The following is a 16,013-nucleotide window of genomic DNA, read 5'->3' as shown; positions in this document are numbered from 1 at the left end:
AACGATTCTTCTTTTTAATCTCTGATCCCTTCTCAACTTCCTCTGACTGTACGTGATTCTCCAACCGGTTGATTCAGTGGGGCTTTCTATTGGCTGGAATCAGATTTCTCTACAGGTTCAAATCACCCACTTCTTCGATCAAATTCTCCACCCATCTTCTTTGTAGTCAGGTATGCCAACCAAGATCTCAGATATGTCAAATCTTCCTCAAAATCCACCGCTTTTTCTATCGCACCAACCCCGTTCCCTCCTCCTAATCCACCGCTCTTTCCACCACACCGGCATCATCTACTCTTCCTCGTCCATCGCCTCGAATGAGAATTCCACCATCTCATACTCCTCGTCCACCAGCCTCCACAACACCTCACAGTACAGCCCTATGTCCACTGTGTAGCAGCAGTGGAAGACAACATCAACGACGACGTTGACTCCCGACAACAATGACATTGTGCGGCTTCTTCAAGACATACTGGTCATTTTTTTGTAGAAAGTTGGGAGGTCGAACCAGTGGAGGGCTTAGGCGATGGTGATTGAGTCGACAGTGGCCCACAGCGCCACCGTATGCTCGATGTCGACAAAGAGCATTCTGGTTGGTGTGTGGCGATATATGATGTGTTACGATTAATCTGGACATATTGCAAATACATCAATTAACAATTAATTGCATACATCAATTGTAAGATACATGAATCACTAAATACATTGATGAATGCTCATGTTTTAGTGAAGGTCACATATATTGATATTTACTATTAGTGTCTTTTGGTGTATTTTCCTACTAGTATAAATATGTTTAGGATTTGTGATTTGCAATGAACTCAAGGAAACCAAAGTTATTTACAAAATACAAGTTCTTGTTTCTTCACTTTAATGTGAGTAAGAGAACAATCTTCTTCTCTTGTCTCTTGAATTGTGTCGTGAGGGCCTACTTCGTTTCTGACAAGTGGTATCAAAGCTAGTCCCAAAAATATCGTCAAAGGGTAACATGTTGCAGCCCCAACTTCCTAAATGCAATGGGAAGAATTTTAGTTAATATAGTATTCAAATTAACGTGTTATACGGCTCACAAGATTTGTGGGATATTGTTGAAAGAGGATTCATTGAAGTTGAGAATCAAAACGAGCTCATGAATCAACAACTTTCTGAGTTGAGTGAGAATCATAAGAGAAAGGCAAGAAGGCGTTATTCTTTATTTATCAAGCTGTTGATGAAGGAATCTTTGAAAGAATTTCAACAGCTACTACTGCAAAGGTGGCCTGGGATATTTTGCAATATACTTATCAAGGAGAGGATAGGGTAAAGATGGTAAGATTGCAAGCCCTCAAATCTGAATTTGATTCCATAAAGATGAAAGAGACTGAAAGTGATATGAACCAATGAGCTCCCTTTGTCATGCCTCATGGACCGATTACAAGATCAAGAGCTCGGCAACTTCAACAAGCCTTACTATTTCGTGTTCAAGCACTCGTGAACTCCACAAGGGGATTAAAAGAAGATGTGAAAGATGTTGGAACAATTCACTACAATTTAGTGCAAGTTATGCATTTTTATGTGTTTTTAAGACAAGTCTAAGTCAACTTAGTCAAGGTCAAAGTCAGCTCCAGCAAAACAAGTCAAAGTCAACTCATTTAATTCAAAAACCAAGTCAAACACTCACATATTTAATTATGGATGGGATTGCAACTTAATTTGTTAAACTCTCCATTTTCTTAACCTTTTCATTTGGTTTCCTTTCCATTTATTGAAGTTATGTCTTTTCATTTGCAAGTCTTTCATTTCTTGTAAGTTATGTCTTTTCATTTACAAGTCTTTTCATTTCTAGTAAGTTACAAGTCTTTCCATTTGCTTAAGACTTTTCATATGGCTTGCTAGGATGGCTATATGCAGTCTTGAGATTTCTTGTTGTAGATACAATTTGAAGTTAAATGAAAAGTGAGTTTTTCTCATTAGCTTGGTTGAGAGCTTCATCTCCCACATCTTGTGCAATTTCTTGTGTTTTTAGATGTTGCATGTTAGGATCATTCAAGTGGTATTGATCATACCTCTTATGGAGTGATTCCAATCACGAGTTTAGAAACAAGTTTTCCCTACTCTTGATATTGATCATCACGGTAATCTATTCTTAAACTTTTCCTTGTGTTGATTCCATAATTGTTTTTTGGGTTTTTGGGATTGTGTTCTATGGGGTTTTTTGTTAACAAGGTTCTTAGATCCAACTCTCAAGGGTTTCTTAATAGAAAGTGTTGAAGATTTCTTTAATCGTGTTCTTGAGATGGTCAACAATTTGAGATCAAATGGAGAAGAAAAGAGCGATCAAGGTGTTGTTGAAACGATTCTTAGAAGTATGCCAAGAATGTTTGAGCATGTTGTTGTTGCAATTGAAGAGTCAAAAGACTTATTTATATTTTCGTTAAATATCTTGATGGGAACTCTTCCAGCCCATGAGCTTAGAATAAAACAACATGATGTTAGTTTTCCTAAAAAAAGCTTTTCAAATGCAAACCTCCTTCAGAGGCGGTTCTCGCGGAAGATTTGGTAGTCGTGGTGGTCATGGAGGTAGAAGAAATTATGACAATAGAAATGGTGCAAGTTATCAAAACAATCAATAAAACTCTTCTTCATTTCATGGAAAAGGAGGCGGAAGAGGAAAAGGTTTTGGTAGAAACCAAGGAAGTGGTCATGGCAATTTCTCTCACATCCAATGTTTTAATTGCAAAAAGTATGATCACTTTCAACCAGATTGTTGCTCCGAGAAATGGAGATGGAAATCATAATTCCACCATGACGCATAAGGAGGAGAAAAATGAAGAAGGAGTTCTATTTCTTGCATTGCTCAAGAAAATGTTTAAGGGCCTACATGGTATCTTGATAATGGTTGTAGTTATCACATGACAGCAAATATAAGTATTCATTACTTTGGATGAATCTTTCTAAAGTGAAGTGAAAATTGGTAATGATACCAAATTGCAAGTCAAAGGTCGAAGTGATATTCTCGTTAAGACGAAGAAAGGCACCAAATGAATTCTGAATATGTTCTATGTTCCGAGTTTGAAGCACAAGCTTCTGAATGTTGGTCAACTACTCCAACGAGGACTCAAAGTTTCATTTGAGGATGGTGTTTGTGCAATCAAAGATCAAAGTGATGTTCTTATTGCAAAGGTGAAAATGACGGGTAATAAAATGTTTCCTATGAAGTTTACATATGTTCAAATTGCTTGCTTTACTAGCATATTAAAATATGCATCTTGGCTTTGGCATTTCTGAAATGGTCACTTGAATTTTGGATCATTATCATATATGTGCAAAAATCATATGGTGAGAGGTATTCAAATATCAACCATGAGACAGATATTTTTTAGGTGTGCACTCTTTCAAAACACCATCGGGATTCATTTCCAATGGTAAAGCTTAGAGAACTTCCAAACATCTAGAACTTATTCATACTGATTTGTGTGGTCTCATGTGCACAATATCAAACGGAGGTAATCGTTATTTCATAACCTTCATTGATGATTTTAGCATAAATTTGTGGATTTGTTTTATAAAAGAGAAAAGTGAAGCATTTGAATATTTTAAAGCTTTTAAAGCTTTTTTTTAACGAAATTGGCCATAAGATAAAAACTTTGAGATCTGACCACGGTGGAGAGTATATAGTTTTTTATAACTTTTTCAAGGAGCATGGTATTCATCATCAAAACACTGTTCGGATGACTCCACAACATAATGAAGTTGTAGAAAGAAAGAACGGAACAATCATGGAAATGACTAGAAGTATGTTAAAAGCCAAAAAGATGCCAGATGAGTTTTTGAGAGATGTTGTTGCATGTACTACCTACATCTTGAATCAAGCTTTAACGAATAGTGTTCCAGGTATGACTCCTTATGAAGCATGGTATGGTGAGAAACCATGTGTTAGTCACTTGAGAGTTTTTTGAAGTATTAGCTTATTCTCATATTTCAGGTAAGCTAATAGGTAAGTTAGATGATAAATATGAAAAAAGTTTACGGTGGGTTATAGTGAGAATTCAAAAGCTTATCGATTATATAATCCTGTGTCGAGAAAGATTATTATTAGTCGAGATGTGATTTTTAATGAAGAGGAATGTTGGAATTAGGATGAAGCTTGTGAAGCTGAAAGTCCTCTTCAACACGATCTTTCGCTAGTGATGAAGAAACTTCACCAAGGAGAATGAGAGATGTTCAAGAAATTTATGCTACTAGTAGAATTGATGATTTTTGCTAATTTCGCATTAATTGCAGGTGTTGATCCTATAAATTTTGATGAAGCGATTAAAGATGAAAAATGGAAGATTGCAATGGATCAAGAAATTGATGTCATAAAAAGAAATGAAACATGGGAGTTGTTGGAGCTTCCTGTAAATAAACAAGCTCTTGGAGTGAAATGGGTGTATAGAACAAAACTGAAGTCAAATGGTGAAGTGAAAAATACAAGGCAAGAGTTGTTATAAAAGGTTACAAGCAAGAGTATGAAGTTGATAATGAAGAGATATTTGCCCATGTGACCAGAATTGAGACCATTCGATTGATTATCTTTGGCTGCTCAAAATGGGTGGAAAGTTTATCAAATGGATGTAAAGTCTGCTTTTTGGAATGAGTACTTGAAGGAAGAGATATTTGTTGAACAACCTTTGGGTTATGTGAAAAGAGGAGAAGAAGAGAAGGTGTACAAGCTGAAAAATGTCTTGTACGGAAAGCAAGCTCTGCAAGCTTGGTACAGTCACATTGACAATTTTTTTTTTAAGATGGGATTTTGAAGTTGTCCATATGAGCATGCACTCTAAGATAAGAATGACAAATTTCTTATTGTTTGGCTATATGTCGATGATTTGCTTTTCACTGGAGACGATAAATTTATGTGTGATGACTTTAAGAATTCCATGAAACAAGAATTTGAAATGACTGATATAGGCCTCATTCATTACTTTCTTCGGATTGAAGTCAATTAAAAAGATGGAGAGATTGTTATCTCTGAGCAAAAATATGTTGGTGATTTGTTGAAAAAGTTCAGGCTGGAAAATTGATCTTTTCCTTGTAACACATCCATGGATGCAAATTTGAAATTGCAAAGATGGTATTGGAGAAGAAATTGATCCAAGTTTATATCGAAGCTTAGTTGGAAGCTTGATGTACTTGACCGCAACGAGATCTGATATTTTATTTGCTGTAAGTATGTTAAGTAGATTCATGACAAGCCCGAAAAGAAGTCATTGGGAAGCGGGTAAGAGAGTTATTCGTTACATTCTTAGCACCAGAAATCTTGAAATTTATTACAAGAAAGTTCTGCAATCAATGTTAGTTGGTTTTTGTGATAGTGACTCGGGTGGTGATTGCACTTGTTTACGAGGATAAAAAGAGATTAAAGTTAGAATGTTTTACTTTATTTTGTTTAAAACTAGTGTGTTTTAGCCTGCTTAAGTGCCCAATTGAGGATATATTAATGCATTATGTTTAAACCATGATTTATTTACGCATAAACTAAAGTTTAACATTATTTAGAGTGGAAAAGTAACAAAAACCGAACTTTTTGTGTAGAAAGATACACCTAGGCGCCACGTGTCATCCATTCAAAGAAGGTTGAAGATTTGGTTGCAAAAATTGTAGTCGAACGAGTTAAAAGCCAATGGTGAAGCATGTATTTCTCAAACGTCCTAACCAACCATGAGCTCCTATGTAAAACGAGTTCTTGCTCCTCTAAGCTCACGGGGGAAAGGGTAAAGTACATTCGGATTACAACTTTTGGTTTACATCTTGCTCTTCAATTCTTATTTCTCAAATCATGTGTCCCTTTTGCAAAATCTGTACATTCTGTTTTTGCTTTAAAATTATGGGCTAAATTTTTTTTTCCTAGCCCGGTTATGGATGATTAGCTAATTATTTAATATGGGGCAACAATGGTACATTGGTAATTTAGCCAATTAAGATTTGAACGTAGTCAATATATTAAACCAAGGAGAGGAAGGCTTTAGATATAAAAGGTTTTGTTCAAGTAGCTTAGATATAGGCCCTTGACCCGAGGTTGAGATTATTTTTAAACAGAAACTAAGAGACTTTCTAATAGATATATTAGAAATAACTTAGAAACTTCGAGATTGCTTATATATAAGTGAGTTAGCAAGCGTAGTCGTTAAAAAAAACAAAGAGATGTCGAGCTGATGAGATTGAATCCACAGCGAAAGTGATTTATCGCTTGGTTCGATTTTCCCTTTTGAAATTTAAAATACAAAACAATTAAATTTACAGGAGAATTTGGTATTTACCTTTGAAGAACTCTTCCTCCGTGTAAACCCAAATAACACCTCAAATGGATCTTCCTTACTATTACTCTGGTACCAAACGGAATACAAAGCTTGAGAGAATTTCTGGAGAGAGATTTCTTCTCTATTTTTCTTTTGCATGACAGAACCACAGCTCCCACCTTCTGCACCTTTAAAACCAGAATGACGTGGGGAGTTACCCTACGTCATACAACTGCCTACTCCCCTGCAATTATGCATTAGAGTTAAATTTAATTAATTATTTAATAAAATAAATAATTCATTAATTTAATTGTTGATCTAATTAATATTTAATAAATTTACTTAATAATAATTAATCTAATTAATAATCAATTAATAGTCCACCCCTTTGTGTGTAGCCTTTTGCCACAAGTCTCGCCTTATAGGTCTGTACCTTTCCTTCAGCGTCTCGTTTTCGCTTGTAGATCCATTTGCACCATATGGGTTTTACCCCGTCAGGTTGATCTACAAGTTCCCAAACGGAATTGAAGTACATCAACTCCATTTCCAGGTCCATTACTTTGACCCATTTGTCCTTGTCAGTATCTTCCATTACCTTCTTATAGGTCAATGGATCCTCGATGCCGTCATCAGGTATGACAACTTGAGTTTCAGTTAACCCACGTAGCAGTCAGGTTGTGACACAATCCTCCCACTACGTCGAGGCACCCTCAACACTTGAGGTGGATGTGACTGACGCGATGTGCTGGCTTCATCAACAACTCTTGTTGTAGTGCCAGTTTGATCAACAACTCTTGTTGACGTGTTTGTAGCCTCTTCGGAAATCTCGTTAATTACTACCTTACTCCGTGGTTTATGATCTCGAACATGGCCTTCTTCTAAGAAAGTAGCATTTGTCGATACAAATACTCTGTTTTCTTTATGATCGAAGAAGAGGACCACCTCTCGTCTCTTTAGGGTAACCTTCGAATAGGCATACTTTTGAACGAGGTTCCAGTTTCTTCGGGTTAGTCATGAGCACGTGTGCCGGGCATCCCCAAATGCGAAAGTGGAGTAAACTAGGTTTACGACCCTTCCATAGCTCAAAGGGTGTTTCAGAAACACTCTTTGATGGAACTATGTTCAAAATATAAACTGCAGTCTCCACTGCATAACCCCAAAACGAGTTAGGCAACTGAGTATAGCTCATCATCGATCAAACGATATCCAACAGGGTTCTGTTTCTCCTTTCTGATACACCGTTTTGTTGAGGTGTACCAGAGGCTGAGAGTTGGGATGTGATTCCATGTTCTATAATATAGTCCTGGAATCTCAAGTCCATATACTCTCAACCCCGATCTGATCGAAGTGTTTTAATGGTTTTACCTAATTGATTTTCAACTTCAGTCTTGTATTCCTTGAACTTTTCAAGGGCTTCAGACTTATGTTGCATTATGTATAAATAACCATACTTTGAATAATCATCGATAAAAGAGATGAAGTATTCATACCCTCCTCGAGCTCTAACATTCATCGGACCACAAAGGTCTGAATGTATAAGTTCTAAGGGCTCTTTGGCTCTATAACCTTTTCCAGTAAAAGGTCTTTTAGTCATCTTGCCTTCAAGACAAGACTCACATGGTGGTAAAGAATCGTCTTCTAACTCACTTAGAATGTCATTCTTAACCAACCTCTCAATCCTATTGAGATTAATGTGACCTAATCTTAAGTGCTAAAGATAGGTATCTTCCTTTTGAGAAACTTTTTGCCTTTTATTTTGAGTTCTAGCATTTTTAAACAACTCAGTATTTAAAACTGCTTTAGTTATGGTTGGTCTTAGCACATACAAGTTGTTTTCAAGTAAAGCTGAACAAATATTAACACCATTTCTTGAAATGAACGCTTCATTTAAATGAAATGAAATTGAATACATTTGTTCTAACAAACAAGAAATTGAAATTAAGTTCCTTTTAATTTTAGGAACTACGTACACATTATCTAATAATATATACATATTTTTGTTTGTAAACAACTTGAGCTCCCCTACTGCCACAGCTGAGACGACCTCTCTCGTTCCGACCTTGAGAGTCATCTCTCCAGCGTCAAGCTGCCTCCAGGAATAATTCCCTGAAATTAAGAACAAACGTGATTAGTGGCTCCTGAATCCAGTATCCAGGCGGAGTCATCATTCTTCACTAAACATGTTTCCAATACAAGTAAATCATATTTACCTTCGTTGGCTTTCTTCTTTTCGGCCAAGTACTTTGGGCAGTTGCGCTTCCAATGCCCGTCCATATTGCAGTGGAAACACTTTCCTTTCTCTGCAACCTTGACCTTGCCTTTCTGGGCAACAGCAGCTGAGTCAGGTTTAGACCCCTTACCAGCAGCCTTCTTCTTCTTAAAAGTCTTACTTCCAGAAGAAGAGGGCGCAGACCTGGTTCCAGAGGACGATCCTCTGTTGAACCTCTTTGAGGTGGCAACATTTGCCTATCCTTCTTGTCCCTTACTCTAATGCCCTGCATTACCTTTAACAGTATTTTCATGACATTATATTATTATTGTTTTTTTTAGGTAAGCTAGTCAAATCTAATTAGCTTTATGCCAATAAACTTTAATCAATCCTAGTTAATAATTAAGCTCAAGTTAATTTTATTTACTTATTAAAAAGAAATTTACAACAAAATTTAGTGATTCATCTTATCAATGTTTAATTAATTATGTATGTTAATCAAAAATAAATATGCATAAGAGATTAAAAAGATTAGCGAGATTAATTGTATTTAAGTAAAAAAATTAACAAGTCTACTTTAGTAATTAGATAAATGTTGTGAAATATGGTAATTGTAATGGTAGCATTATTTGAGTATTTATAAAGTTTCATACATTTTATCCAAAGTTTTATTTTAAGGTAATTAACCAAGTAAAGCCCCATATTACCTTTATTTTACTCTTTATTTTTCTACCTTAATTAAATTAACTTAATTGGGGGAATATAGAAAGCTTTACTTAACTCATAACCATGATTAGGCAATATAACTCACCTTCCACTAACCATGATTAGGCAATATAACTCACTTTCCACCCAAGAGACACATGTAGTAATTACGTTAGTTAGGAAGACCAAAAAATACTAACAATCCCATTAAGTAATTGGCCATGCATGAGGAGAGAGAATAAGTTTGTTCCATCTTCCAAGATTCATGTTTGTTTCATCTTCCAAGTCATTCTCCTTAAGTTACATTTCATTCATTTTCCTCCAAGAACATTTCTAAACAAATCTGAAAATTTCCTCTCAATCACCTATCCTATGTTTTAAATCACACCTTAGAGGAGTTGTGGTTGCTTTTCCAAGTCCCTTCAAGGATCATTCATTACGGTTTTGTCTTTTCAGTAAGAACGATTTCTTTTAGTCTAGTTTTGTAAGTAGATTTTTCCTAATAATTTTTATTGAACCTAAGCATGTTCATATCCATTTTCTAAGGTTTTCATCATCATTTCAAGCTCTCTTAGTTGCTGGAAAATTTCCTCTTTTTATTCTTTACGGTAGAGAGGAAAACGCACCAACGGTAAGCATCATTCTTCCTTGTGTAGATTATTTTAAGGGTTCATTATTAAGATAAAATAGGTACTGTTTAGGCCTTATTTTTGTTGATTTGAGATCTGAAAATCGGAATTTAAAAGGTCCTAAAAATGTTCATAAAATTCCTTCATAACGGTTTTTAACGGTTTATGTTATTTTCATAGTTTTAGCTTGTTTAGTATCAAATTTTGAATTGTTAATTCTGAATTTTTGAGACCATGAACAGCACCTTTAAACTAACCTAAAATGTATTTGAATGTATTAAAATTGATTTTTATGATTAGTTTTACCTACGGTTTAAAATTGTGAAAACTAGTGCTATGTGTTTTATCTAGTTTTTTTGTAAATTTGCAAAATCAGTAAATTATTTTTATCGATATTATAGTATATAAATCAGAGGCTAATATGAAGATTTAAAATTACTTTTAACAAATTTATATATATTTTTTATGATTATTATGGACTAGGTTAATTATTAAGGGAATTCTACTAGTAGAATAGTGAACATATCTAGTTATGAGAACTTATTGGAGAAAGCTTAGTTTAGGTAATTGAGTCCTAATTTTAGTTGTGTTAATTGTTATTAGGAAGCTTTAAGGAATTTCTTTTAGTTTGCGAAGTTCAGGTAAGTGGATTCTATCATAAGTTACCGCCTTGTATGTTTTGTTGTATTATTGTTTGATTATAAGTGAATTATGTTATGTGTTGCATTGTTTTGTTATTGAATTATGTTATTCATGTTGCTTAAATATATTTTGTTATTGAATGGTGATTGTGGTTAAATTTTATGTATTACAAAGCATGTTATGATTCTATGGCTTTCTCATGTCATTTTAAGTATGTTTAATAGCAAATCATGTTTAGGTAAAGCATGACATAATGTGTGATACATTGCATTCGTAGTGAAGTTAGTAGTCTTATGTGTCATGGATTTAGGTAAGATTAATGTTATGCATGAAATACCCAAATTAAGCAGTTATGTTATGCAGCTAGATGTATGATATGACATGTATGGTTTCTGCTAAAGGCTGGGCCTTAGGAAACAAATTAGTTCATGTTAATGGTATTTATGGGGGGTAACTACCCTATAAATATTAAATTCGGAATTGACGGTTATGGTATGGGGTATTTCTGCATAGCATTGCGGCAAGTTAAGGATTTAGATATGTAAGTTTATGCTAGCAAGCACAAGTATCTTAAGTTAAGTTGTTCGTTGGTTTATATGTTAGGTTGAGGTATGCATGCATATAAGCATGATGTGTGTGTTTGAGCATGAAAGGTTCCTTGTGATGGGAACTACTTACTGGGTATTTTTTTATACTCATTCCATGTTGTTTCAATTTTTTTTACAGATAGTTATATAGTTGACGAGAATAACGTCGAGGATGACCTGGGCATTGACGAGGAGGAGATATGAGACACAGTTGAATTTTATTTATATACTTTTAATTATGACTATACCACATTTTTACTTGTTTTATTTAAGAATAATAACTTTGAGATTTCCGCTGCTAAAGATTTATAAGTTAAGTCTTATTTCGTTATCGTTTTCATTTTTAGATGAAAAATACAAGTTTTTATCTTATTTTATTTTAATGAAATTATGTTTTATGATTAATTATCTCAATCTTATATTATTAATGACATATAAAAATTGGGGTCATTACACTTACATTTCATAAGAGACTGGTAGGTCTGCAGCTCGTTTAGGAGCGTGGTAAGAGTGTACTCCAGCTTATTCATAACCGCATTGCTGCGGAATGGTAGGAAACTCTTCGGAAGAGATTCCAGAATGAAGCTGACCTAACTCTACTCGTCTATGACGGCCCCGTTCGACTCAGCCACGTTGAAATGGACCATCAGGTTGAGAACGTGTTCTCGTACTGAGGAGCCCTCCTTCATGCGGGAGTTGTAAACGAACTTAAGGGCTTCATGTCGAGTCTGTGAGGACGGTTGTCCAAACATGCTCTGCAGCGAGTCCATGATCTCCTTAGCGGTGACCGTGTCCTCGTGCTTCTTGGCAAGCACATCAGATATGCTCGCCAAGATGTAGACCTTGGCCTTGTCATTGGCCTTGATCCACCGGTCATAGGCGTTGCGCACCGCCACAGTGGCGTTAGGCGTAGGAGCTTGAGGACAATCCTCTTGCAAGACGAACCTAAGATCATTTATCACGAGAATAGTGTTTAGGTTTGACTTTCATTGTTTGTAATTTTCGTCATTAAGTCTTTGCGCGGCTAAGAGTGCAATAATAGAAGTAGACATGCTGAAAGTAAAAACAAATCTATATTAGTTTCATGCATTAGCCTTTTAAACCCAATCAAAATTTTAGCAAAAGTAATTAAGCACCCTAACAAAATTGTTTTGCAACGACGCTTCAATGATTTAGAGCAACAGCCACCGTAGGGCGGACAGGTACTCCTTCACTGAATTGAGACATTCTCAACTAAATTTTATACCAGAATAACTCTTATTCCTATAAATTTTAGTCATCGTTTATTTGGTCAGGAAATTGCTAACTAACTTAACAACTCCTTGTAAGTGTGACCCAACATTTTCGGACCTCAGAGGTCCACCCCAATAATCCTGCCGTAGGGAAAGAAAATATTGGAGCAAAACCTAAGAGACTCCTATCCATTTCTGGAGTTTGCCTTGGTTTTGGTTTACATACAATGAACCCTCCGTAGGGATGGTCGCTCCAGCACGACACGCAAGTCATGTATGAAACCTCACGGTGCAAACCAATGGCGGAGACTGCAGGATGTGTTGTCACACATCCTTCTCCCACTTACTATGAACACTATCTCCATTCACCTCGATATTGAACCATGCAAACACCTTCTGTAGGGAGGCCGCGCCCAAGGCGACACGAGGCCGAGCATGGAACTCACAGCGTGAATTTAAAGGAGAACATGAGAAAGAGAGTAAAGTATGTTATATATACTTTGTATATCAAATATATACGCTGTATATTACATATTCTCTTTTGCTCCTACTTAGTATTGTAAGACTAGGGTAAATTACATAGATAAATCTCGGCTAAGTGAAATTAACTAAGTGAATTTTTAGTCGGCCCAATGTAACTATTATATCGGAAGTTGTACAATAATGTTGTAGTTCGTTAAACACTTTAATAAACCAACGATATTATTGCTTGTATATAAAATATTTACTAATTCAACCCCCAGGTTGGTTCCCAGGTAGAGGTGTTCCCTTACGGTCAGCTTAAATACCTCAACCTAGACAAAACCTTCCTTAGACAAGGTTCCCTTATAGACAACATTTTATATTTAGTCTTTTATTATTTCATTTTAAACCTAGTTAAAACAAAATAAAAGACTACCCCCTAATCACATTAGAAGATATAACCTAAGGTCTAATTAATTTTAAACCCCTTTAAAATTAATTAACTTAGAACTTATGTTTGCATGCAACTCTTTATTATAGATTTTAATTTCTATCTACCACATTTTATAACTCTTATAAAATTTAAGAAATTAAAACTATAAACATGCATTGAAAGCATACATTAATATAACAATTATATTATCCAAAATAATGTCATGCTCAATGCAACTTTATTTTCATCTAATTAATACAACACTTATATTAACTATGAAAATAAAACATGCATACATACATTATAACATTTATAACTATATGATGCATGACCATACATACATACTATATATCAAACATACATATTATGCATGTAACCTATGGTGGGATTTTAAAACTATATGGCATACAATATGCTATATGATTTTAATTAAAATATACATTCATAATGCATAAAATAATTAAATAGCAAAGTTGGAACGGCTTTTGGCACCCTAAGAAAACAAAATAATACAAAATAAGAAAATTGACTGCATTCGCCCTCGAACCGCTAACCGGAGCCTCGGAACCGCGTCAAAAGACACTCGGGACAGCGCCGCGGCGCCCTGGCATGGCGCCATGGCGCTGTCTGCGCAGTCTGCTTTGTCTTCTTCGCTGTTTTCTGCAACTTTTTGCCCAATCCGACGCCACAAATGACTTTCGAATGACCCGGACCTACAGAAACAAAGCAGAAACATAATGCCCAAAACACCGGGCCCTTACATGATCGAATCACGAAGAAAAACGCTATCTAAGTGCCAAAAATCGGAAATTTTCCAACCCGCAAACCCATATTTCGAAAATATGAAATCACCCACCAAACTCAGCAATTTTGATCCCAAAAAATCAGAACTGCAACCTGGCTCTGATACCAATGAAGGGATGTGAATCCCGGAGCGGAAGTGGATCTTCGTTGCTGATTTTCGGGATACAAAACCGAAATTGAAAGAGGAAAAAACACAGGGGAAAAATCAAACCTTTGAAGAACGTTTCTTCAGTGAGTTCCCCTCGAACACCACCACCAGATCTTTCTCGCTATCCTCTTGGGTCTCGAGATCGTGCTTGTGGTAGAACCTTGATAATAGAAAGGGAAAGACTGAGAGAATTTTGAGAGAGAATTGATGGGTTTCTTCTTGCTTCTGTTCTGTAACCTCTCCCTCTCTTCTCCAACACACTTGAAGAAGAAGAGGGATGACGTGGGGTAACTCCCCACGTCACAAAACCTCCCACTCCCCTGCAATTTTGCAGGGGAGTTAATATTAATAATAATATTAATATTAATATTAATATATATATATATAAAATATATAATAATTAAAAAATATATAATAATATATATATATAATAATTAATATATAAATAATTAATTAATCATATTAATTAATAAATATTAGTTAATTATTAATCCAATTAATAATTAATATATATATATATATATATATCAAATAAATAATTAACCCTTAATTATTTATCACATGAATAGAATCATATTCTATAGCATTTCTCTCGTATAACCTATAGTTCTAATGTACATCTTATGCACATTATTTTTAACCTATAGTTTTAATATGAATCTTATTCATATTAATTTTATTTGAATCTCATTCAAATAATTTCTCTCATAATATATAGTTTTAATTTATTATTAAATATATATTATAATGTATCAATATACATATAATCCCTTAAGAAATTTGAACAATTCAAATTCTTCCAAAAATTTGATTCTCGTTTTACCCGTTATGAGCTAGCAAGGGGACCTAATGGACCTGCAGATCAAAAGATCCAACGATGCGAGATTAATCGGTCAAACTCATTGACCGGGTTAATCAAGATTCGTTAACTACGGGTCATTCCAGTAAAGACCCGCAGTTGCACTCTTCTCACTGCAAAATGTTTTCGTGTCCACAGATATACGACCATTAATGACGAGTCAATCCTTCACGAGTGCTTGTAACTCAAGTTGGGTCAAATTACCGTTTTACCCCTGAGTTACATCTTACTCCTTAAACACCACTGCTTCTCTAATGAACAACCCGGTTATGGTCCAACCAATAACCGGAAGTCCCTCTCGGCCAATGAGAGGGTGGGGCCTCTTGTTCAAGTCCCGGAGTCAGCATTTAAGGGAACACTCATCTACTCCCATAAAGTCGGGGAGGAGTGAATTCCATCTTGTGAAGTTATGTTCCCAGCTCCTCACTCGGTCTCGTCCCCAAAATGGTAGGAATGTTGAGTCGGCGACTCGAGCCACTCTCACCCATACAGATCAAAGGACAAGCCCTCACGGGCAGGAGTCCATAACTCACTCAGGATTGAGAATGAGTTGCCTGGTCATCCTAAGAAATACCAATCTATTAGTTAATGGTGTTACATCTAAAGATTGCCTATTTCGCGGACCGGTCTTATACAAACTCATTGTACAGGATACCCCCACTCGCATGTCTCCACACGAACGACCTGGATCGAGTCGTCTGTAACCTTTACAGAGTGGGCCGTATCCAAGTGTTGCCAAGATAAGGTACCCAGCCTTATCCATATACTATAGACCTTTTAGGTTATTCACGGGATATTATCCATTCATATATCAGGGGTATATCAAATATATACCCCGTATATCAAATATATACCCAGTATATATACTGTCTCGATTACATTAAAATAACCTTGGATGTTTAGTTTATTGGATGTGGACAATGCAATGCTATGTTTCAACAACAAATTTATTGAATAAAACTTTATTGAATATACATTTGTTTTTACATAATACAAACTACGAGTTTAGGGCAACACACCCAACATCATTGACTACTCCAAGACCA

At 35.5% G+C, this 16,013-nt stretch overlaps 1 pseudogene; it reads left to right on the top strand.

Moving 5' to 3' along the window:
* The first annotated feature begins 973 nt into the window (after positions 1-973).
* LOC148208557 (uncharacterized) lies at positions 974-2,774 on the top strand (annotated as a pseudogene).
* Positions 2,775-16,013: the final 13,239 nt, after the last annotated feature.

Source organism: Momordica charantia (assembly GCF_013281855.1).
Source record: "Momordica charantia cultivar OHB3-1 chromosome 10 unlocalized genomic scaffold, Mcharantia_2.0 BLBB01000010.1, whole genome shotgun sequence".
NCBI classification, from domain to species: domain Eukaryota; kingdom Viridiplantae; phylum Streptophyta; class Magnoliopsida; order Cucurbitales; family Cucurbitaceae; genus Momordica; species Momordica charantia.
This window is presented reverse-complemented; position numbering and strand designations above follow the sequence as displayed.